At 35.9% G+C, this 24,819-nt stretch overlaps 1 protein-coding gene across 19 annotated transcripts in view; it reads right to left on the reverse strand.

Moving 5' to 3' along the window:
* Positions 1-24,819, reverse strand: part of BAZ2B (bromodomain adjacent to zinc finger domain 2B) — a 353,036-nt gene that overhangs the window by 211,867 nt on the left and 116,350 nt on the right. For 2 of the 19 annotated variants that reach the window (XM_072612089.1, XM_072612073.1), the window contains exon 1: positions 1,855-2,142. The exons of 15 other annotated variants lie outside the window; for them this stretch is intronic. The gene's annotated coding sequence lies outside the window, so the exon portion shown is untranslated. Of the gene's footprint in view, positions 1-1,854; positions 2,261-24,819 lie in introns of those variants that run through there. 2 more of the 19 variants (XM_072612093.1, XM_072612074.1) reach the window with 2 other exon arrangements.

A 24,819-nucleotide genomic window follows, 5' to 3' on the forward strand; every position in this document is an offset into this window, starting at 1 on the left:
TCAAGTCCTCTCTGATACATTCTATCTATATATTTCCAGGCTTAAACCTTCGGATCCCCAGGCAACTCTCTAAACCTAGAAGTTGCCAACCTGCATTAGTAGAGGGAGTTTCCTCACCTGGGAGTTCTCCATACTCATATCATCACAGGCCCACATTCTATGTTACTGTAATAGATTTTTAAATGTATGACTTGGCTAAGGATTAAAAAACACGTGACATCAATATCATTCTAGAATACATCTCTGAATTTTCTTAAAATAGGCTAATTTAGTTAACAGGGATTAACTTAATCTATCAAAAATCAATAAAGCATTTTTTGTAAGGTAGAATTGCTTAGAATACAGAGTCTGACACTGAACATGAAGCAACCTTAAGAGGTTATCAAGGGCACATCTTCTGGAATAACCATATTTAAATCATCCTCAACAGGTTAAGAATCTTATCATATTTTAAATTATGTCTGAGACTTGATTTCCACAACTTAATTCAATAACCCATTATAATAATTAATAATTACATAAGATTCTTCCTGACATCTAACTAATATTTAAATATGCTAAACTTCGAATTAATTTCATCTTGTTCTCTCCTTGGTATGTATAAAAAGGAGTATCAACTGATCACCATTTCTTTAGGGATTTATTGATCAACTACACATATATACTTATAAATTAGCTAACTTTTTTAGTTTGAACAATCTCATTTTTAAAAAGTTTTTTTTTTTTACATAGATCTTATTGTTCAATCTACCAGTTATCTTAGAGATTCTCTACCTATGTACACATCTCTCAGGTCTCAATGGACCATTTTTTAGTTAGTGATCTGAGAATCAGCACAATCTCTGGTAAAGCCAGCTTGCAAACTTTGTTATAGACACACTAAAAAAAAAAAAGTGAAATGGAACTAATTCCTTTGTGCTATATACACCCACAATATCCTAATAAATACTGCTATGTTTATGCTGTCAAGGTACAATACTAGTTCACAATCAGCTATGCTTCTCAGATCTTTTTCTGTTGTAGCTACACATAGTTGATAGATACTATATCTCTTTAGAATTTATTTGTCCTCTTGAGGCAGGGTCCTTGGAGTAAAATACACACAACACAACAATTTACTTGGTATTTCTACAAACACTCACAGAATAGTAGGTATCATAAAAATGTAATTTTGTAAACAAGAAAATAGGTAAGCAGTTTAAGTGATTTTCCCAACACTACAGATGGGGTGTCAGCTCTAAGCTTAATGCTAAGAAGCTCATGACTTCCTTATACTCAAACTACTTAGATGACAATTTTTTTTAGGAGCTAAGTCTCTTAACTAATCGAATCGCAAAACTTAACCAAAACAACTGCCAATATCATGTTCTTTTCCAACATGTAAAAGCATGCGACAATGTAGCAAGCGCAATGGAGCTACAAATTTACACAGGAATACAGCAAAATAAAATATAAGTGCTTATTCACGTAGTAGTTGGAGAAAAAAAACCTGATAGGCAGCATGCAGGGCTTTAAACAGAGCATCTACAAAAGTTCTATGCGATCAGAATAACATCTACATATCAATTTCACTTTTCTAATTTTCTAAAAATACAAACGAATTCACCAAAATTGATGTTAAGCATGTTTTAGCTGTATAAAAGAGCGCACAGAGAAACTTCCTCATTTAAAAAAAAAAATCTCCTAACTTAAACCAGTAGTTTCTATTACAACGTAAGCTTTTTAGTTCAGCTTATATTAACAGCACACAACATGGAAAACTAGCAAGACCCTGGGCAGAAGTAAAGAAGCAAAACACCGAACCCTCTTGTCTGTACAGGGGAAGGAAAAGAGAACAGAACATGAACGCCTTACTGTGGAGAGTGGATTTAATCAGGAAGTAGCCATTATCCTTTCGATGCAGAGCACTGACAGCATACTCCAGAACAACAAGCCGGGGTGCTTCTTTTCAGTTAAAAGCAAAAGAAGGACCTATACTATTGTACCCTAGCTCTGCTGACCCCAAAGGTCACCTCCATGGCTAGCAGAAACAGCCCTCAGGAAAACAGGATCCAAGCCAGCCTGTACAATGCCCTGTTTGTGGCAACCCCTAAAATCCCTCTCCTACAACCTCTCTCTCTCTGTTACTCACAAAACATGGCTGTCTTATTCAGAGATTAGCAATTATTGTAATGAGATACTGTCGGAGAGGGTCAAATAGTACTTCCTGCAGTTTACACATCTTGATTTCCTGGTAAACAAACTGAAAGGCAGGTGGAGCAGTTAGATCACCAGTAAATGTGGGGCTCACGTGACCCAAACCTAAGCCAGGTAAAGGCTCTAGTGGGAGGGCAGCAAGCAGCTGGCCATCACTCTCCCTCCCTTCACAGTCACAACCACAACAAACAGGGAGGAGACTGGAGGCAGGCTTTTCTTCTCAACCCTCCCACCCCCTTTAACATCAAGCAAAGCGAACACTCATGGTGGACTGTTTTGTTCCTTAAAAGAACTATTTAAAATGCAGAAAGAAATGAAGTGGCCAGAAGCTCAAACTAAAATATCACTGAGAAATAGAAAGAAATGTCCATGCCATCCTTCATAGGGTTTTGTTCATTTCAACTGTTTCCAAAGCTAAAATGTTTCTGACTCCCCCCATGTGCCTAATTCTATCATTAAACCTTATGTAACAGACTCTAAAACTCTTAACTATACTTTTTAGTCCAAGCTCGGATCAACTTTGGGCAGCACAAGTTTCTGCATGCAGGACAGGAGCATTCCACAACATAATGGTAGTCAGACTTGAGAAGAAAAATCTATGAATTTCTGAAATCTGGATCAAAAAGTTCATTTCTGTTCATTTCTCAAATCTTCTCATCCTCAACTCACAACACAGCAAAGTAGTTTTGTTTGTGTTTTGAGCTTCTTGGAAAATCTTTTTAAAAAAATATAAGTTACACTGTTAACTTGAAAGTATCCTTCTCTTATAGGTTACAACTTAACAACCCACAAATTATATGTGGTTTTACTCCCTCCATATTTTTAACATGGTTGTATAAGGACTAAGTTAAATGAACTATGGCAAAACATCTAAAAGAGTGTTGGAAGATTTCCTTTAAAAGAGAAATTAGTTAACTGTTCTATTGCTCTATTATTTAATATTAAAAACATTTTCAATAATGTATTAGCTTTTCTAAACTATTTTTTTAATACCATAGGTTTATATAAGAAGTCCTTTATAAATACCTTGGCTGCTTTTATTTTAATGTGGGGAGGGGGGGCAAAAGGAGTCTCTCATTTCAATATAATCATGTCAAAACATAAAAAATTATGCTGCTGGATTTAGGTTTCTATTTTTTCTCTCTTCTGTATGAAAAAGCAAGCTCTAAAATATGAAAATGGCAAAAACACAAAGCACACTCGAAGAAATAAAAGCTTGTACCAAAGGGACAGTATCTCAGGAGAGTAACTCATTACAACTCTTAATGTATGCTTTTTCCAAGCAGGGTGTATTCAGTCTTGAACCATGGTGATGTTAATAGCCAATATAAATGTGTGTCCATATCATCTATGCTGTGATGAGAATGGAAATGGAGAGCAACTTCTCAAATAAACCATGGCTGAGATGTTAAGAGCTTCTATTGAATTTGTTGGTCAAACTAAGTATTTCTGAAACGTATGGTCAACCAGAGTATGAAAAGTAGACACTGAGAATATAATATTTATAAATGATTGAAAATTTCCACATCTCTGCAGTGGTTAATACACTGCCCCTTCTCAAATTACTTTGTATTTTACTTATCTAAACATATGTTGGATCCCAAATATCAAATGTAAACCCCTTGAGGGCAGGTTTATGCTACAGAGGTTAGCTTTGAAGTCTGAGGCCCCTCTCATCATCTGAGCTCTAATTTAGGGAGGTCACTTAGCCTCTCTCTGCCTCATAGTTTCCTCATCCATAAAACTGAGATAATGACAACCTTGATCTCAGAGTGGCTGTAAGGAACAAAACACTTTGCAGACTTTAAGATGCCATTAAATATTAACTATCATTATTGAGGTTAGTGTGGCATGGTAAAGCAAGAACAACCAACACCAAAATCAGAAAGATCTGGGTTCAAGTCCTGCCTCTAAAACGTACTTGCTGGGTAATCCTGGGCAAGGCCCCTAAACCCCTCTCTAAATTAGAGAAAGTGCCTGCCTTCATTAGCTGAGGAGTTTTTTCACTTGGGAGTCCTCTGTACTAATGAAATTACAGGTTCCATCCTTATCTCTATCTTTCATGTTGAAGTTAATCTATTTCCTTTTAAAGAAGATCAAAGGCACTAAATGGTTTGCGGTAAGTAACCTACTAGACTCCAAATCAGAAATGTATTATTTTAAAGGGAAAATTTAAAATATTAGGCAAATTCCTCCAGTTAAATTATATTATTGAGGTCTCAATGTGCCACGAAGGAATCTCATTTTTTTCAAAAGTTATGCCAATAGAGAATAAAATCTGATAGGGCCTACCTAATTAACTTCAGGGTCATCAAATCAGGTAGAGCTGCCATCACAGACAGCCTATGTAAATTTACTTATTACCAGAAAACTATTCATCAAATAACGAATCTTCTGCCCCACAGCAACTCACAAAGACATAGTAAAGCATCAAGGGATGGTGATCTCGATTTGAAGTGGTTATCTCTACCTATACCAAGGAAGTCACAGACCCCTGAAAGTACTGAATGAAGTATAATCTATGACTTCCTGTTTCCCATATTTAGTCTTCAATTTAGATGAATTTAAATTGAAGATTTGATAAGAAATAGTCCTGAGGGCATGTTTCATAATCTGTCCCTACCCCATTTGCCTACTCGCACAAAGCTGAATACCTCCAAAGTCACCACATTAAACAATGATTGGTATAAGCTATCTTCTGACTACAGCCAGTGAGTACACCTAATTCAGCTAAGGGAGGATGTAAAAAGCTAAAGCAAAGCTGAAACAAGCCACTTCAATGTACCTATACTAGCAAGAGCTGCTCTGCCTTCTGCCCCACCTAAAAGACACTGAGAAAACCAATCATCCATAGCTGAAAAACCAACCACCTCTACCTCAAATCTCTCCTCTTTCAATCTATCCAGAGATACCAAAGTGATTTTCCTTTTGCCCAGATCTAACCATGTCAGTCGCCTTTTCAATAAATTCCAAGGGTTCCCGATTAGCTCTAAGACCAAATATAAATTTGTTTAGCTTTTAAACCAGGCCCTAGACTTAATGTACATTTCTTTATTTCTAGACTTAATGTACATTATTTTCCTTTCCTGTACTCTATAATCCTGCCAAATGTATGTAATTCATACATTCTTCATACAACACATTATCTTCACTTTGCCTTTGCAATGGCTGTTCTTCATCCCTAGAATATTCCTTCCTCACCTCTGACTCACCATATCCAATCTTGTTGCCAAGGCTTGTCAATTTTGTCTTCATAACATCTCTCAAATTCACCCCCTTTTTCTCCTCTACAATGCCACCATTCTGGTACAGGTCTTCATTACCATACATGAAGAATATTGCAATATTCTCTACTATTTGATGTTCAAAGTCCTTCAAAACCTCCCCACCCCCACTTTTCCAGTCTTCTTACACCTTATAGCCCAATCCTACCCTACCATCCTCTCACTCAAAGTGAGAATGTAATAAGACTTCAGCCTAAAAGGGCCAGGGTCTCCCATGGCATCCTGGGCCATGTCCAGTCGTTCTGATGAACATCAGGCCACTGGACCCAGATGGCTCTGGAGAAGAAAGTGAGGTTGGTGTCCTTGCCCAGCCCTTCCTCATTCAAATCAAAGTCAACTGTAAGTCATGTCATCATCTTGATGTCATGGTCCTCTTTAAGAATGAAGGATAAACACAACAACAACAACGCTACTATCCCCCCAAATAAGCTCTGCAATCCAGTGACATTGGCCTCCTTGCTCTACCTAGAAGGAGATATCCTATCTCCCAACTCCAGTCATTTTTCACAGGCTGCCTCCCATGCCTAGAATTTTTTTCTTTCCCTGTTCCTCTTCACCTCTTGGCTTCCCTGGCCTCCTGACCTGAATTCCCAGCTAAAATCCCACCTTCTTTAGGAACCTTTTTCAGATTCTTCTCAATTCTAGTGACTTCCCCAGACAAAATTAAAGTTAAAATCAGATTTAATCAAAAGAGAAAAATAGGGAAACTACACTGTCAGTCATATTAATCAATAGTTTTAGACCACATAAAACAACTAGACAGTATTTATATCAGTAAGCACCCTGATACACACGGGGGGGGGGGGGGGGGGGAGCCTGCTATCACAGGTTCTTTGATCTGGCATTTTTTGAGGACTTAATAATCTCTGTTAATCAAACACATATATCATTCACCTAGTTCAGGGGGAAGTCAGCACCCTGAACTTCAGAGAAATCAAAGATCAATAGACATGGCTTCCAACTGTCTGACCATAATCAATACATATATCACAAATCAACAGACAGGTCCAACTGTCTGACCTTAATTACCAGAGAGGGAAGCACCAACATCAGGGTTTTCAAAGTGGGGGAGGGAATGAACCTTAGCGGCTTCCCAGAGTCTTGTCTGGCCAAATAAATACTTCTAATACTAATCAGCCCCAAAGTAAAACCACTCCTAAGAGTCTTTATACACTTTTTAGAGCCAGAGGGCATCACAACCCCAGTGCCTCATTAACAAAAGGTGTAAATATTCCTACAAATCTTCCCAGAACCATAAATGGATGAGAAAGATCTTTAATCACATTAACAATACAAATAGATACACTGTTTCTAGATAAAGAAACTCTAGTTTCTGTACTTTACTCTTACTAAAGACTCTAGGTTGATGAAGACAAAATTCAATCAGAGGCACTTGATCATACTAAAACAAAAACAGCAAAAGATCCCATTTTGCTTGTCACCACAGTAATGAGAGCATGCCTGGGAAGACACAAGAACTATATGAATATATACACCAACCACCTTCTATAACAAGTTAGATCTAACTGAAGTAATATTTATTGTGCATGTGTAGATAAAACTAATATAATAATGACAAATTTACCTAAGTAATCTATTTATGTAATGCCATCCTAACTAAATTACTAAAAATTGTCTTATTGAGTCAGAAAAAATAACAACAATGTTCATTTGGAAAGTCAGACAGTCAGGAACTTTAAGGAAACCAGGGGGAAAGGAACTAGATTCAGCAGTATCAGACCTTAAACCATAGTATAAGATGAGAGCAGCATTGAAGTGTAAAGTGGATAATTCTGATCATTTTAAATTAAAATTTTCCTGCATAAATAAAATCTATATAGCCAAGAATAGAAGGAATGCAGAAAACTGGGGAAAAATTCTCATAGACAACCTCCCAGACAGAATGTGATTGAGTCAGAATATTGTTGTGGTATGGGAAATGATGGGCTGGTGGATTTAGAAAAATATGGAAAGATTTGGTCTTATGAAGGAAGATACTATCCACCTTCAGAGAAACATATGACAAATGGGAATAAGAGTGTATATGTATATGTTTATGATATCTATGTGTGTACATACATATATACATACATGCATATATACATATATATCAACATTCTAACCATTCAAGATCTTTTTTAATTCTGCCTCTGCAATCCAATGTATGAGCTCTCCCTCCCAGTTTTGTGCCATCTGCAAATCTGAAAAACATGCCATTTATGCCTTTATCCAAATCACTGATAAAAATGTTAAACAGTAAAGCACAGACTCCAGGAGAACTCCATTGGAGTCTTTCTTTACGTTAACACTGAACCATTGATAACTCATTGGACCCTTTGGGTTCAGTCATTAAATCTGTTCTGAATTCACTTAACTAGACTATCATTCGGCCCATTTCTCCCAGAATTGTCCACAAGATCATAAGGGACTTTATCAAATGCTTATTTTAAAATTCCCTTCAAAAACAAAGGCAATCACATTAGTCTTGTGTCTGTCATTTTCTGACTCCCACATCTTTTACATATGTTCAATAGGAATCTCTTTAATAATATGTTATAAACCATAAATGAACAAGAAATGAAGTCAAGCTAACTAGCCTTACTGCTTACAGACTCACTTTACAGGAAAATGGAATAAATTTGTCCTTCTCTAGTCACGAAAACTTTTGTTCTCCAAGATCTCTCAGAGATTACTGACCATGAATCAGCAATCACGTATGTTAGGTGTTGGGTTTGTTTTTTTGTTTTTGTTCTTGGTTGCCTGGAATATATAATTCATCTGGACCCGGCAAATGGAACTACTCAAGTAGAATTATCTTAGTATCTCCCAACCTGTATTTGGCATCAGTTTCCCATTAACTATTTTTATTTAGTCCTTTCTGGTTCGAAGATCATTATGTTTGGCAAAGAAATAGAAGCAAAATGAGAATTTAAAATAACTCTTTCTTGTCTTCATTGTCTATAACCCTTGTCCCAGACAATTTAATAAAAGTCCTTCTCCTTTCTTTTATCCTCCTGCTTCCCAACAAAGAGTTTACAAACATCATTTTGTTGTTTTCAATTTTTTTTTATCAGCCTTGGCTCATTTAGAGCTTTCGCATCCTCTGAAATATTTTTATATGACTGTTATGCTTTGGCATTCACTCTCTACTACTTGCCCTTGCTTTCATGTTCTGTACTTGTCTTTTTAAAAACCAAAGTCAGTCCATAAGCTCCCTGATTATCAACAGCAATCTAAACAACTCCCTCTTTCTCCTCCTGAGAAATGTTTCTCTTTGTGTCTCCAGAATGTCAGTCTTGATGGCCACCAATGGATTATGAGACTGACTTCCCTGTAACTTTATGCCATGCAATCATATCTATTCTTTCTTGGAATCCAATAAAATCTACTCTCCCCAAATTCAGAGTATCTTTCAGATCATTTCCAGCTCTTCTCTTCTCTCCTATAATAAATTTGAAGTTGAAGTGGTCATTCTCCCAAGCTTCATATCATTTTCATTCTAGTTCTTCCTTGCAGCTGAGAATCAGATCCAGAATAGGTCACTCTATTAGATTCCCCACCTTGATGAGGATGCAATTAGCATTTTTATTCTGTGTATCTTGCATCTAGTACAAAATGTCTCACACTAATGCAGATGGAACTCATTTTTCTTTATAATTATATATGACATGACTCAGGTATGCCCCTACTTGAAGCTAAATGGATTGTACCCAATCCACCTGTAGTGACTGGCTAAGCTTTAGTACATAATAATAAAGGATGAGATTCACATAACATACTAAATTTTATAAAGCAGTTTATATATTATCTCATTTATTGCCCTTGACTACTACTACTGCAAAGTATAATTTCCACTGGTCATTTCTTAATGCTGTAACACATCAATACAAGGCTTGTGATGACTGCTGACTTGTTGCTTGACACTATACATAAAGCCTACACAAACTGTCACTTCTTTGGTTCAACATAGCATTGAATAGTAAGGACTTGGAACAGCAAAGATGTCCACGTTAAGAAGCAACGGTACAACCCAGGTGTCTTCCACAATTACTGCAACCAAGATCAAGGGAGATCAACAGACCCAGTGGTGATCAGAAAATCCAGGAAGAAATCACAGTGGGTCATTTTCAGCACAGATCAGTAGTATGTGAAGATCACCAGAAGCCTGTGAAAACTAGGGAGGAAGTCCAGCCAAAAATGTCACTGTAAAGTTTTCGAGACTGGGTATTGGACTAGAGCCTATGGTTACATACCAGAAAAGGAGAATAGGCATAAGCCATCAGCTACGTCCAAAGTGGATTGCAGATCCAACAAAGACCAAGTCTGAGGTCTGCAGGTGGGAAGGGAGGGAAGATCAATAGTTAGCCTGCAGCTGTATCACTCTAAACCCAGAGTAAGACCCTAGACTCATCTATAGTCGCTAGGGACTACAGTTGAATAACCAGGGTAAGGAGTGTGGACAGGGGGTGCACCATGTAGTTGTCATTCTGCAAGGCCTGACAAAGGCTATGGTCAAAATCATATATTAGAATTCCAACCAGAGGCAAGCTTGCAGATGTGTCTTTCAGATCCAGACTGGGGTTGAGAACCTATGAAGTCTAAATGAAGGGGGCAGTGATCAGACAGGGCATGCCCTAGATCATGCTATTAGTGCTGCTCTGAAAGTTTGAAAGCTCCATGAAGTAAGCTAGCCCTGAGATCCTTGAAGAACACAACATTCAACACCAAGATCAGTGTCACGACCCTAGATAATACAGGTTAAGACCAAAAAAGGCCCAATTTTTCCCCATAAGAGTACAAAGCCTCACCCTAAAAGGAAGTTCAAATTCACTCCAAAATAGAACATCTGAAAGAGAATAAAACTAGATAATTAATTAGCTATTTTGATTATTAAAAAAGAAAACCATATACCGGAATCAAAAATGAATAAGCAGGATTCAAAACAAAAGAAGGAAATTATTGTAAACTATTCTGCCCTATTACATATGTGTGCATGTACATATTAACAAATTAACAATTAACAAACTAAATGAAATGGGTAAATTTTTTTAAGAAACATTTAATACCCAGATTAACAAAAGAAATAGAAAACTTAATGCAATTTCCGAAAAATGAACTGAACAAGACGTAATTGAACCCTTCCCCAAAAAGACAAGATGGATTTATAATCTAATTCTATCAAACATTTAAAGAACAATTAAACCAATAAAATGGTTTGAAAAAACAGGAAAAGAAAATTCCTTCTATGACACAAATATCTTGTATCTAAACCAAGGAGAGTGAAAACAGAGAAAGAAAACTATAATATCTTCAGTGAAATTCAAAAATACTATCTAAAATAAAAAAAATTAGCAAAGAGGCTACAACAATATTAAAAAATAATACATTATGACCAGGTTAGATACCAGGAATGAATAGTCGATTCAATATTTTAGGAAAACTACAAATATAATAGATTATAGTCATAAAAAGGATAATTTAAAGTCACATGATTACATCCAAATATGCAGAATGAGCTATTTTACTGTATTTCAAAAGTGGACTTCTGTTTTTAAAACACTAAAAAGCAAAGGAATATGAATATGGTAAATAACATCTATACAAAACTAAAATCCAACATTATTTGTAGTGGAGATAACCTAGAGGCATAGCCAATAAAGGCAGGAGTAAATCAAGGATGTCCATGATCATTACTATGGTATCAAGAAATGCTAGGTACAGCAATAAGACAAGAAAAACAAATGAGAGAATAAACACAGGCATAGAAGGAACAAAATAATTGCTTCTTTGCATAGGATATTGAAGTTTACTAAAAGAAAAGCTGCAGGTTATAAAATAAATCTACACAAATCATCAGAATTTTTGTACACTACCAATAAAACCCAGCAGGAAGAGATAGAAAGAGAATTTCCAATCAAACTAAGTAAAGAAGTTATAAAATATCTAGGAATTTATCTACTTTACATTTATTCTCTTCACTTGTCCACTGGCCTGTGATGACTAGATAATTGTTATAAGAAGAGTATATTATATGCCTATAATGCATATTCAGTTTCTTTTGAAAAAGCCTGCAAAATTCTGCTATAAATAGAAGACTGTGATCTGACATTACTAGATAAAAATAATGACATTCATATAATACTTGCAAAGTTTCATCTCTCATTTGAGCCTCAAAAACTGCTCCTGTGAAGGACTAAAGTTATTATTCTTCAAATTGTGCAGATGGGGAAATTGATAAGCAGAGATATTAAGTGACTTGTCCATGATCATCCAACTAACAAATATCAGAAGAGGAATTTGAACCACAAGTCCACCTTACATCTAGATTAGATAGTATGTATCAGGAAAATTATTTATAAACAATATGGTGATGTATCCTTAAAATGAAAGTAAATTCATCATGGCATTTAAACCAACATGACACCATGGTCATGAGGAATGACCAATGGCTCCAAAAGCTCCTACCACATTTGGAAGGATCTCTTTCTCCAATGTCATCAAAAAATGACTTCTGGTCAGAATCTTCTATCAATCCATTTCTCTCCTCTCCCTCTTGCCCTCATCTCCATCCCTCAATAATTTCTCAGGTCATTACCCCTGTTCTGACTTCATTTCCTTCCCCCTTTTCTAATCTTGACCCAATAGTTAGCCAAATCAATACTACATTATCATTTATTCCTAAAATTCCTTATCCCTTCATCATATCACCCTCATCCCTTGCCAAACCCAGATCAGGCTACTAAATCGAGTTGGAGAAAAATCTCAAAACCATAATAACTGGGTATACATCATAAATTCATGTTATCCAACTTCAACTGGATCCTTACAGAAGCAGGAAAATTCTTTTCTTCTCTCAATTCATCTCTCACTTCCTACAGAAGGCATTTATTCCAAACCTCTTCTCTAGTCTCCCACATTTCCCTATTTCTTCCTTCTCTCGACTGAAGATCTTGTCTCTTTACTGAGAAAATTGAGACCACTCTATATGAGCTCCCCTTTATCCCTTTCTCTTCATCTCAGTGTCCCTTGATGCCCCTCCCCTAATTCTCTTCCTTTTACATAGGGTTTTGGATAATAATTGGGTGGCCCTTCTCCATGCCAAAGCCAACTTCTCTACCTATGTTTTGGATCCATTCCCTTCCCATCTTCTCCCAGCAGACTGAAATCTCAATCATCCTTTCTCTCTACAATTTTCAACCTTTTCCTTACCAGTTCCTTCTCTATCACCTTCAAACATGCCCAAGTCTTCTCCAAGCCCTCATTGGATCCTACCATTCCCTCAAGCTATCATCCCATATCTCTCCCCTCTTTCTCATCCAAACTCATAAAAAAAAACCCCATCTATACTCATCATATCCATTTTATCTCTTCTTACTCAATCCTCAAATCTCCTTTTTCAATGATTCTCTACCTTCATCATTAACTGAAAACTGCTTTTTCCAAAGTTTACAAATGTTATCTTAATGACCAGATCTGATGGTATTTCTTCACTCCACATCCTTCTTCACCTCTTGTAGCATGACATTGCTGACTACTGTTGTTCTCCTGGATAATCTCTGAGTTTTTATGAGTAGGCTCTCCTAGTTTTCTTCATATCTGTATCATTGCTCCTTCTCAGTCTCCTTTGCTACCAATAATGCATGATTGTGAAAAACCATGAACATCAAGATCATACCTCCTATCCTTAAGACCCTGTCTTAGTCCCACTACTCTTCTCTATCTACACACTCTCTTGATAACCTACCTAATCAGCTCTCCTGGGTTGCATTATTACCAATATGCTGAAGACTTACAGTATCTTCCTGCACCTTCATTTTCAGTTGCTTAGTGGACTTCTAAACTAGATATCCTGGAGATATCTCATATTCAATATGTCCAAAATTGAACTCATTCTGTTTCTCCCAAAAATCTAAATTCTAAATTTACCTATTCCTGCTATTTTTCTACTAATTTCCTAGATTTGTACCTTTGAGGTTATCTGCCATTTCTCAACTCTCCTTCACTTCACATATCCAATCAGTTGCTTCTCTAATCATAAGTTCCTACCTTAGTTCATGCCCTATCACCTCTTGCCAAGATTATTGCAACTGCTTCCTAATTGGTCTCACTGCCTCAAGTTTTTATAGCTTTAGCAGACTGCTGCCAAAGAATTTTTGTCACTCACCTTCAGTTGAGTGGTCAGTCAACTCTAGTGTCTTCCTAATCATTCTCATGTCAAATATAATGTACTCTCTTTAGCTTTTAAAGAACTTCAAACTTGGCCCCAACCTACTTTCCTTCCATTCTTATTATATATTAATCCTCTGCTCCTTCCCTCTCTCACTGTGTTCTAACCAAACTAGCCTTCTCTGTTTCTCACTCACAACACTCCAAGATATTGTAATGGATGTCTCCATGCCTGGAATGCCCTCCCTCCTCACCTCTACTCACAAAGTCTCTCCACTGAAAATGAATTTTCAACTTCTCATGCTCTCCTCAAACTACTTCAGATGTAACAATAATGCTATATTCTCATGTTTATTATATATGCATATATAGAGAAAAGGGGTTATATATATATGCATATATATGCATATACACACATATGTACACATACATACAATATACATATATATTTGTTTCCTCCTCCATTAGATATAATCTCCTTACAAGCAGGGATTGATTCATTGTATTTGTATCCCCAGTACCTAGTACAGTGCTGAGCACATAATAAGTGTTTAATAAATACTTGAACATTTGATTACTCTCCCTCCAGCCACTGAATGAATAGACCAAGTAACCTACTGCCCTTAAATGACTCCATCCAGTTACCTTGCCTCAAACCTGTCCCTTTTTTCCCTTCTCCAAGAAATCACTCAGTTGTACATCATCTTAATTAGGTAAGTCTTCAGGGAAAGTGGGTTCTGGTAATTTATCTTTTTGTTCTTAATTCAACCATCTCTTTAAAAGTATCAATAATACCACCACCATCCTATCCTCGACAACTTGAAAAATTAAATAATGTATGTGATCAATAACCGGGCTTATTGTCAAATGCCTAGCATGGCAGTGGCTCTACCGCAGCAGTGGTATAAAGATCTGAAGAACATAGTGAAGTTGGTTTTGAAATGCTGCTGATCTATAAAAGAGATCGTTGTTTTCCTATATCAATGCAACTGCCGCTTTGGAACTACTCTTGCCCATTTGGTCACAATAAATACTACCCAAACCTGATCCACAGAAAAGGAACAGGGCTGGGATTTGCCAAAACAAAACAAAAAACCAATCACACAGTCCCTAACGATGCCAGTGTCTGCTTCTGCCAGGCTCTTGGAGGTAGCAGTGTTACTACAACCATAAGTTTAATAGTAACATAGATAAGGTGCATTAACAAAACCTCCTATTATCCTCTAGAAATCGACAGTGGGGGGAGTAGCCTATATGCCACATGAACCAACCCTGCCTTTAGGCTTACTGTAGAAGCTGGCTTTGTAAGTGTTGCTGTTATTAACACTCTGCCCTTTGCTGCAGGAACGCCCTAAGGGAAGGAAATGGTTTCCAAAGGTGGAATTAGGGAGGCAGCAACAGCTATATTTGTAGCACTCAGAGTATCACTATTAAACTTCTGCTTTGTCCTTTACTTCCCAGATCTAGACCTGAATGATGATTCCAAAAAGGGCAGAGAAAAAGTGAAGCCACCTAGGAATCTAGGGATCATGGCAGCCACCATGACTCGCTGCCTTGGAGTCTTCCCTCTTCTCACCTACCACCATGAAATTATTCACTCTACAAAGACAGAATTCTGGGACCATTTTAGAAATACCAGCAACTTTCTTAGTCTCTTCTAAATACATCACCTAATTATAACCCAGTCAGTGCAGAAGCCAATGTTTGCTTCCCAAGGCAAAGGCTGCACCTGCTCCCTTCCCTACCCCCAGGGGAGCAGATTCATTGCTCACCCCACTATGACCAACAACCAAATCGCTCTAAGTTCCTCATGGCATATACAGACATAGTTCATATTTAATCAATCCTTAGGGAATTGTAGAAGCTTGTCAAAAACTTACATTGGTTAACTTAGTGAATTCCATGAAGAACTGGGCTTATTTTACTAATTTATCTGAGACTGATCTTTTAATTATTAGTGAATGGCAATTGTGTAGAACGTTTAGGCAACATCTGAATTGTCAACCAATGACTCAAAACAATCTATTCTCTTTCTATACCATCAACAAAACTTAGCAAATACTCAGACCATGACAAGCAAATATTGATAAATTTTCTCTTCTGAAATTAATCTAAATATCATAGTTATAATATGTAATTTCAGTTATTTTGAATTATTTTTAGAAATTAAGGATGACTTGCAATACCATAGACACTTTATTTAGCATACACGTACATATATGTATTATAAAAAAAGAGATGATGTAGTCAATCATGTAGGCACATTTTAATATCATGTTTTACTGCATTTATTTCAAAAAGTTGTAGATAGGCAAATACAGTCCGATTATTAAACATCTTAGTATGTATCTTGGAATGTCCATGGAAAAATATATGCTTAAAAGAAAAAAATTGGATCTGCTTTAGGACAAATTTAAAAATAAGATAGAATTTTGTTTCTTTTTCATCAAAAGAAGAAAAAAGTAGACACCAAAGAAAGCTGTAAATGTACATGTTTTCATTTATCTATCAACATAAAAAAGACACACGCAAGGCCTGCGAGAATACAATATTCATTTTGCTGCAGAAGAACAGACATTGCATAACAATGAGATTTGCTAATGAAATCAACCATCAACCTGGAATACATATGTATTAAACCAAGACCTCAGTGTCATTTTCTTTTTGCATCGTTTGTTCTTTCTTTCATTTTTCTCGACCTTTCAATACTGTGTCCTCTCTTAGCTTTTACTGCTTTGCTAAGCCAAAATCATTGAGTACTGTAATATTATACTGTACTGCTTTCAATTTACCACGTTTATTTTTTAAAATGTAAATCCTAATTGTTCTGCTTCTATCAGCACTGTTAATGTACCTTTGAAAGAAAAATCAATGGATGCTAGCCATGGAAACAATGCAGGTTTATTTCTATAACAAATTCTTGAAACACGTCTAATAAAATTTTTGTTACAGCTGGAGAATAAATCTCACACAGAAACTTTTACAGCTAGGTTAGTGCTTACCTAGCAGATGATCAATAATAAAATAATAATATTTATTTATATTTGAAAGCCTTCTGTTCACCTTGTAATAACCTAATTCCTTAGGTACTTTCAGCTATCGAAAAGTGGTCAATGAAATGTCAGTGGCATAAACATGTGGGATTTAGTAGCCAACAAAATGACAACCATTTCCATATTTTTAGTGACATTCAAACTGCAAAAGCCTTGGAAAAATTCATCAATTCTTTTCTGCTGCGTTTGGCCGAGAAATGTTCTTTGTTCAATAGTGATGCAATTATAAGTAATTTTTTCCAAAGTACTTCAAAATTTTATTCAAGAGTACCACTCAAAAGGATCTATAAATGCTGAAATGTACTGTAAAAATCTGCAGGATTATAACTTCTCCTTTAGATGAGTGCTAGGCTATGTGCTCAGGATTCATTTGTATCCTTGTAAATGCAACCTATTTAATAATTAAATGGCTATCTATCCTATTGGTTGCCTGATTGCACAAATTAGAGTTTAAATTCACATGTGCAACTGATAAAATTAATGCCCTATCCTGTATATAATTGTTACTAATTCATAAAACTAATAACTGTTAAAGCAGCAGTACTACAAACTGAAAGAGTGGACAGCAAACACAATAGTAAGTCTATTACCTTCATTTTCATGGTACCATAGTATCTACTTTCAAGGAACAAGCTACATTTTTTACAAATAGCAGCAAGAACTCCAATAGAGTCCTAAAATAGACATTGTATTAGATATTCTGGGTGAGACAAATCCTCATAAAGTTAGCTACAGACAAATCTAATAGTTCACAATTTATGCTTCCCCTTCTCCCTCATTCCCCCCTCAACTGCAGAGCAAAGTATATCTGAAATGCTAAAGATAGATTTCAAATAAACAATGTGTGTAGGCACAAAGCCATGACTGCTCCATGGAAGTACCACCTTAATAAGGAATAATGAGGTCCACTGTGGAAGCTATTTAAACTGGCAAGAGGAAAATCAGATACAATCCAGTTTCCCAAAGATGACAAAGGAAACACCTGAAGCCTGGTTACCACAAGAAAAAAACATTACAATCCTAAAGCTGTGGACCCAAGTTCTGGAAATTCTTGAGTCTTTAGATCAAGATCAAAGATTTTAAGTCTGGGGTCCATGAATTTTTTAAAAAATATATATTTTGTAAACTATGTTTCAACTTAATTGGTTTCATTTGTTCTACCATATATTTCATGCATTTAAAAAATTATTTTCAAAGGGCTTCACATACTGGCAAAGCGGTCCATGACAAAAGTCCATACAAAAATATCAGAAAACTTGGTTGGTCTAAAAATCATTAGTGGGTTGGGAGTCTAAAAACCCTGTTTTGATTCCCAGTTCTGTCACCCACTGAATGATGGGCAAATCATTTTTCCTCTTTGGGTCTCCTATTCTTCACTGATAAAATGAGATTTCTGGTCTGATAATCTCTAAGATCCTTTCCAACCCTAAATTCTATGAATTGATCAGTACAACTCTCATTTGTATAGTGCTTTTCTGAAAAAGACAAAATGTCTTATTCTGAACAAGCTTTGAGATAGCATTATTTCCAAATGAAGAAACTGAGGCTCTGAGAGTTTGAGGGACTGGCCAAAGGTCACAGTATCAGAATCAGGACGTAAATCCAAATTATATGATTTCAAGTTCGGTGGTTTTTAGACCATGATGTCCCTCTATACACATTAATAATTACTACAAAATAGAATGGTCTTAAGAGAAACATTTTGCTGAACATATTCCAAGTCATTTATGTTGTATACAAGAAGGCGGGCTGGATTTGAAGTCAGAATAATTAGATTCTGATATTTACTATGTGACCACAGGCAAGTCATTTAAAATTCTTTGGGCCTCATTTTCTTCATCTATGAAATGAGAGGGTATACAACATGATCACTAAAGACCATTTCCATACAAATAAAATTGAAGAGAATTATGTATACTATTTAAGAGAATAAATCTACCTAAAAATTTTAAATAAATATTTCAAGACACCATGGTTATACAATAATTTTGTTAGCCAGGAGGCATTTTATCTATCTAATTTAATCCAATATTTATTAAGTACCAACTGCATGCAAGGCATCGTACTAGACAGTAGGAATATAAAAACAACAGTAGCCTTTGCCTTCAAGGGATTACTATCAGGCAGTTTATATTTTATAGTTTACATTCTTCACTCCAGGCCCTCAAGAATTTCATCTTGAAATGAATGGCATCAACCCATCTTTAATCCAATTCAAAGCATTTCACAGTGTTTGAAGGTCATAAAACTTCATTTTTCAAAAGTCTATATTCAAGCTTTCCATTCATTTAGATTGGCCTTTCCCCTAAGGAGAACAAATCTATTTCTGTATTACATTACTCTATAAATACAGTGACAAATGTAGGTACAGATCAGTGGTGTCATATTCAAATAGAAACAGATTGCTGCCATTGCCCACTGACTTAGAAAACCACAAATTAACATTATCTGTGTTGTACTGTATTTGTATTTATTAAACATTTCTCAATTACATTTTAATCTGGTTCAGCTGTACTAGGCTGTGCGTTTGACACCTTTCCTATAGGTGACATATAATTGTAACATTTCTAAAGGCCCAATGTATTAAATTCATGCTGGCCCAGATAATATTGAAATAGCAGGCAAATATTCATTCATTTTCATAGTTACATCAATCCATAAATTGACACTGAGATGTTACTTCTCAAGTGTATATTTTGCACTGGGAGAGAGTCCTGGCTAGCTGACAGGCATCTCTACATAAATGATTTTAAGTATTAAGAACCATTCAGCTTTACCCTTGCCATGCTTCACTTTCTTTCCCTTAATCAAAAAAGGTCATGCTGCAATGTAACTTTATCTTTCATAATTCGTGACAATGGGCACCCATTACAGAACTGCAATCCATTTGGGTGTATAGGTTGTAAAAAAAAAAAAAAAAGTGGTTTGCCTTTCACCAAGTCTTTAGAAACTAGTTTGCCATATAATGGGCATCCATGTCATAACACATGAAATTACATCTCTAGCCTCCGATGATACTCGTCAGATACTGTTCAGAGCAAAAACTACAACCTGACTGAAACACTTGATAAGAGAGCAGATTCTACCACAGCAACCTTGACCCTGTGAAGCAAAGGGTCATTTTCATCTGTGATGTACAGTGATTGCTTTCTATAATGTTAACCATTGTCAAGTGGTTTTAGTAGGTGATCGTTGTGAAATGCCTCCACTTTTAATTTTAACAATGACTTATTACTCTTCAGTATAGGTCAACTGTCCAATTGAACATACTGTATACGATGCTGTTCACTCTTGGGGCTATATATTCTTCTTGAACCACAAGAAAATCTCATTGACACAGATAGCAATTTTGTAACATGATAGAGCATAGGACTTTCAAAATATTTATAAACAAGCAGAGCATCTGCTACATGTATTTTTTAAAGACAGAATCTAAATAAGCAATCTATAACATATGCATTTAAGTGACTCCAGTATTTGAGGCATAAAGCTATATATATATGTATCTTAAATTTTAAGATATAAAATCATAACATAAGAAGAAATTGATCCAGTAGCCTAATAGTGATCCTGAAAATATTAAGTTCACACAGAAAGAGGCGATATTGAATTGGCAGTGAAATGGCACGTGCTCATAAAACTAGGTTCACTTTTGTAAAAAAGTCAGAAATTTACTTTTGCCATTTCAGTGTATTTTCAATGTCACTGTCATATTTTTCCTAATTCATGGATATTTTTGCATAAAGCTCATATGGGTGTAAATATTCTTTTAGAGCTGTGTAATCTCTGGTGTCCCTTTATTTCCTTGGGCCTTGGTTTCCTCATTTTTAAAAATTAAAAAAAAAGAAGATTCAACTGGATGGTCTTTAAGGTCTCTTCCATCTAGAAAGTGTCTTTGTCTCTGGGAAAGTTGTATTTTTTCATGAAAACAATTACATACCAACTTAAACAGTTCTACCATTTATCTTGTCCAGAATTATAAGTGCCCTTAAAAGTTCATTTTGCACGTTCTAGGTAAGATACTTGTGGTTTAAAAAAAAAAAAAACCAACAACGAAACACCTCAATTGGGACTGAATTATGTTATCTTCTATGTCTACTTTTGGTAAAGAAAAGCTGAAGACAATTTATTAAAGGCTGGGAGAAACTCTGGAATTAAGGTCACAGCCTTGTGTGTATGTGCTGAACTTCCAGCAAAACATCTCTGATGCTCCAAAGCTGCCATTTTTCTTCCTTGACAAAGACTCCATCTGCCACAGAGCCATTTACAGCTTCAGAGTCAGAATATCAATGATTTCCAACCATTCTGCAAGTCTGCTTTCACCTTGACATCACCTCTGTAATACATCTAAAAGAGATGATACATATATCCCCTCTACACGCTCTAAGCCTATGCTTTATTCAGCTGATAGGTATTAAAGCTGTCCTCTAATGTGCCATTTTTTATTCTCACAGAATTGCAGAAGAATTTTTAAGATGTGAACATTTTCCATAATTCTTGTTGGTTTACTGATACATTTTTAAATCAGTTACATTCATAGTACTTTAAAATGTGAGACTACACTATATAACTTTCAACGTACCCTTTATGATAGACAATTTAGATGACTTAACTAGTTTCCATTAAAATAATATGGTATAAACTTAATTTAATATAAAGTATGTCATTTTGGTAAAGATAGAAATTATAAAAAATGAAAATGTTTAAAGGAATGAAAACATTAAAAGCTGAAATTCTTAGAATTTGGATTTTCAAAAAGATAACTCCAACCCATGGAAATTCTCTGAACTTTAGTTAAAGCCCTTTTTAACCATTTAAAAACATAAAACTAATTAGTTTTACCAATAAAATAATACTAGGGAAATCTGAGTTTTATACTTCCATTTGTTATCTAGTAAACTAAGGTCTAAAGATGCCATTCTTCTGAAAAGATGCTATTTACTGACAAAAAAAGTTATCCAAGTCTGTTCTTTTATCTTTTCAGAAAAACAATTACTGTAAGTTTTCTTTCTTTCACCATAAATGAAAATAATCATCCTCATTAACTGATACTGCATTATTTTTGTCTCAAAATTAGTCATCTGTACAAACTGAATGAATATTAAAATAATGTATTCACTTAATGGATAAACATATGAAAGACACTATTTTAAGTTGCGGAGGGAGGGAAGGTGGCACAAGAAAGAAACACAATTCTCTCCCCATCAAAAAACTTATAATCTAGTTGAGGAAATCAGATATAGATAAGTCAAAAAACAACTAATGATGCAAAATAGTATTATTAAGTGTCAGATGACTATAACAGACAAACTATGCCATAAGAATACACTTCAGGTTGGGGTGGTCAGTGGAGCTTTGCTTCACAGTGGAAGTCAGTTTGGAGCCAGGCTTTGAAGAATGGGCAGGATTCAGTAAATAGATTAAAAGGAAAAAGAGAATTCTAAGGGTTTCTGTTTTGTTTTTGAGATTAGATCTCCCTATCTTGTCAGAGGCAGGAAATATAACATCTATTTGTTAGCCGATTCCATGCTAATTAGCAAGGCAGTTTAGACCTAACTTGGACCAGTTCACCTCACCTTACACTACCTGGTGGTCCCTCCCTTACCTTGCTTCCAGGGGCTCCCTATATTGGTGCCAGACTTAAAACAGATAGCACATCAGTTTAGCCCTACTGCAGTTCACAACACCCAAGCTCAAGCAATTTCCCAGCCTCAGGTCTGCTAGAAGCAGAAATTAAATGCATATGTAATTGTGCCATTTATGTCCAGTGGAAAAGGGAATTTCAGGCAGGAGAAATATATGTGCAAAGATGTGGGAGCAGGAAATTATGACGTCATTTTGAAAGATTAATCTCATGGTATATTCAACTACATACACCAACTGGATTAGACAGGGGGCAGGGGAAGGGACGAAAGAAAGAACATCAATTAAGAAGCTATTTCAGGAGTTCAAACATGAGATGATTGGTGTAGAAGTTGGTTGGTAGAAAGGAAATGGAATGGAAAGGAAAGGATGAATGCAAAATGGATTTCAATGTAACAAGAAAATCTCAGAAACGTTTATGAATTGCCTGCTATGATATGCAGGGATACTTTGACATTTTGATGAATCTGTGGCACTCTCATCAATGAGGGTACTTCTTTGAACAATTCACAACGAAACAGACCTATTCCTTCTCATTTTATGTGACCCTTGTTCACATTCTTCCATAAATCTTCCATAGGGAATCTGCCCAAAATGCTAGGAGCCTTCCCCGGAATCTCCTGCCATAATTAGTATATCAATGGTGCATATAGGCTGCCCCCCTTTTCTCGTTCTACATCTTTCACGATACTACTCTTGTCCTTTTTCTCTGTTATCTCCACTGATCATATGTTCTCGCCCACTCATGCTCTCCACTGTCTTTTAAGTGACCTGCAACTTTAATTGTTAGTAGACTTTGACCTTCCATGACTCAGCCATACAGCATCAATGGCAAAAGACTTTAAAAGAAAAACAGATTATTGTTTCAGGTTAAAGTGTGGGGATATTAAAAGCACTGCACAACATCCCAAAGGTAAAGCTTTCCCTTAACAAAACTATCCCTATTATATCTTTCAAGGAATCTGGTATAACTTTAGCATAAGGCACAGGAAAAAACATATGGGAGAGAAGTTTTTAAGGTAGTAATTTACCTAAAGAAATCAAGCTATAAATATATGTGTGGATATGTATGAGTGTAAGTATATGTCTATACGTGTGTCCACATACATGTATGTATATACATATGTACACTTATATTACACATCTATCAGTCAACTGTGACTGTAAAGTTATGGTCTGTTATAGATTCCTTTGTGAAAGCCTGATAATTCTTTACGTATATCGTTTTAAGGGATGCTCTTTATATATGTATAGATTATTCTCAGAAAGATTTTGGAGAGATGGGAAAAGGTCTGTTTCTCAGTAGTTAATATTACTTTCTTTCTGAAAAATTAGGTTTCTTTTCAAGCATTTGTATCCTCCCCTGATTTAACCAATCAATCAACAAGCATTTATTAAGTTTTTCTCAGACGCCAGGCACTATTACAGGCATAAGAGAAAGAAAAGCACAAGTGAGAAAGGCCCTAATTTCAAAAAGCTTACAGAAGGTTCAGAGATAAGTAAATGAAGGACATAGACAAAATACAATACAGTGATGACCAGAAGGAAAATTAGCCATTTGGGGAATTAGAAAAGACTTCTCAAAAGCAGTGGGGGCTGTACTTGAGTTGAGTCCAGAAGAGAGCAAGGGGTTCCAAGTGGCAGAAGAGAGGAGGGGGAAAATTGAAGGCAAAGGGGACATCTTTTTCCAAAGGCACCAAGGTGGGAGAAGAAATGTTGTACATAGCAAGGAGGTCAGATTGGCTGATTAAAAAAAAAAACAAACTAAATGGAGGGAGTTAACATGTAATCAGCCTGGAAAAGCAGGTTTGGAGTGAAACTGCAAAGGGATTTTAAATGCCAAACAGAGGAGTTTATATTTCATCCTGGAGGTTAATAGGAAGACACTGAAGCTTTCTCAAGGGGAGTGACATGATAAGAATTTGCTTTAAAAACACCTATTTGGCAATGATATAGAGGAAAGATTTGAGAGGATGTAGGCTATATGGGGAGACCAGTTAGGAGGCTATTGAAATAGTCAAGAAGAGAGGTTGATGAAGTCCTAACTACTGTGATTTTACATATGTCCATTGAAAGGCACTGATGCAAAAGATGTTGCGAGGCAGAATTGACACATGGCAATTCATTGATTATATAGGGGATAAGTGAGATTGTAGAGTTGAGGATGGCTTCTCAAGTTGTGAACCTGGGTGATGAATCAAGAGCAGTGATGCCCTTGACAGAAACAAGGTTAGGAGGAAGGGAAGGGGATTTGAGGGAGAAAATAATCAGCTTGGTTTCTAGCATGTTAAGTCTGAGATGCTGGTAGGACATTTTATCAAATTCAGGTATCTTGAGAATTGTCCTTCAGAATACCAACATAAATGTAAGGACACAGCTCAGTGACTAAAAGAAACTTATGGCATAGCAGGTGAGATGGCACATACGTGAATAGCCCAGTGTAATAAGTATAAGGAAACAGGAGGATTGCAAACAAA

The sequence above is a fragment of the Notamacropus eugenii genome, chromosome 5, assembly GCF_028372415.1.
Source record: "Notamacropus eugenii isolate mMacEug1 chromosome 5, mMacEug1.pri_v2, whole genome shotgun sequence".
Lineage (NCBI taxonomy): Eukaryota > Metazoa > Chordata > Mammalia > Diprotodontia > Macropodidae > Notamacropus > Notamacropus eugenii.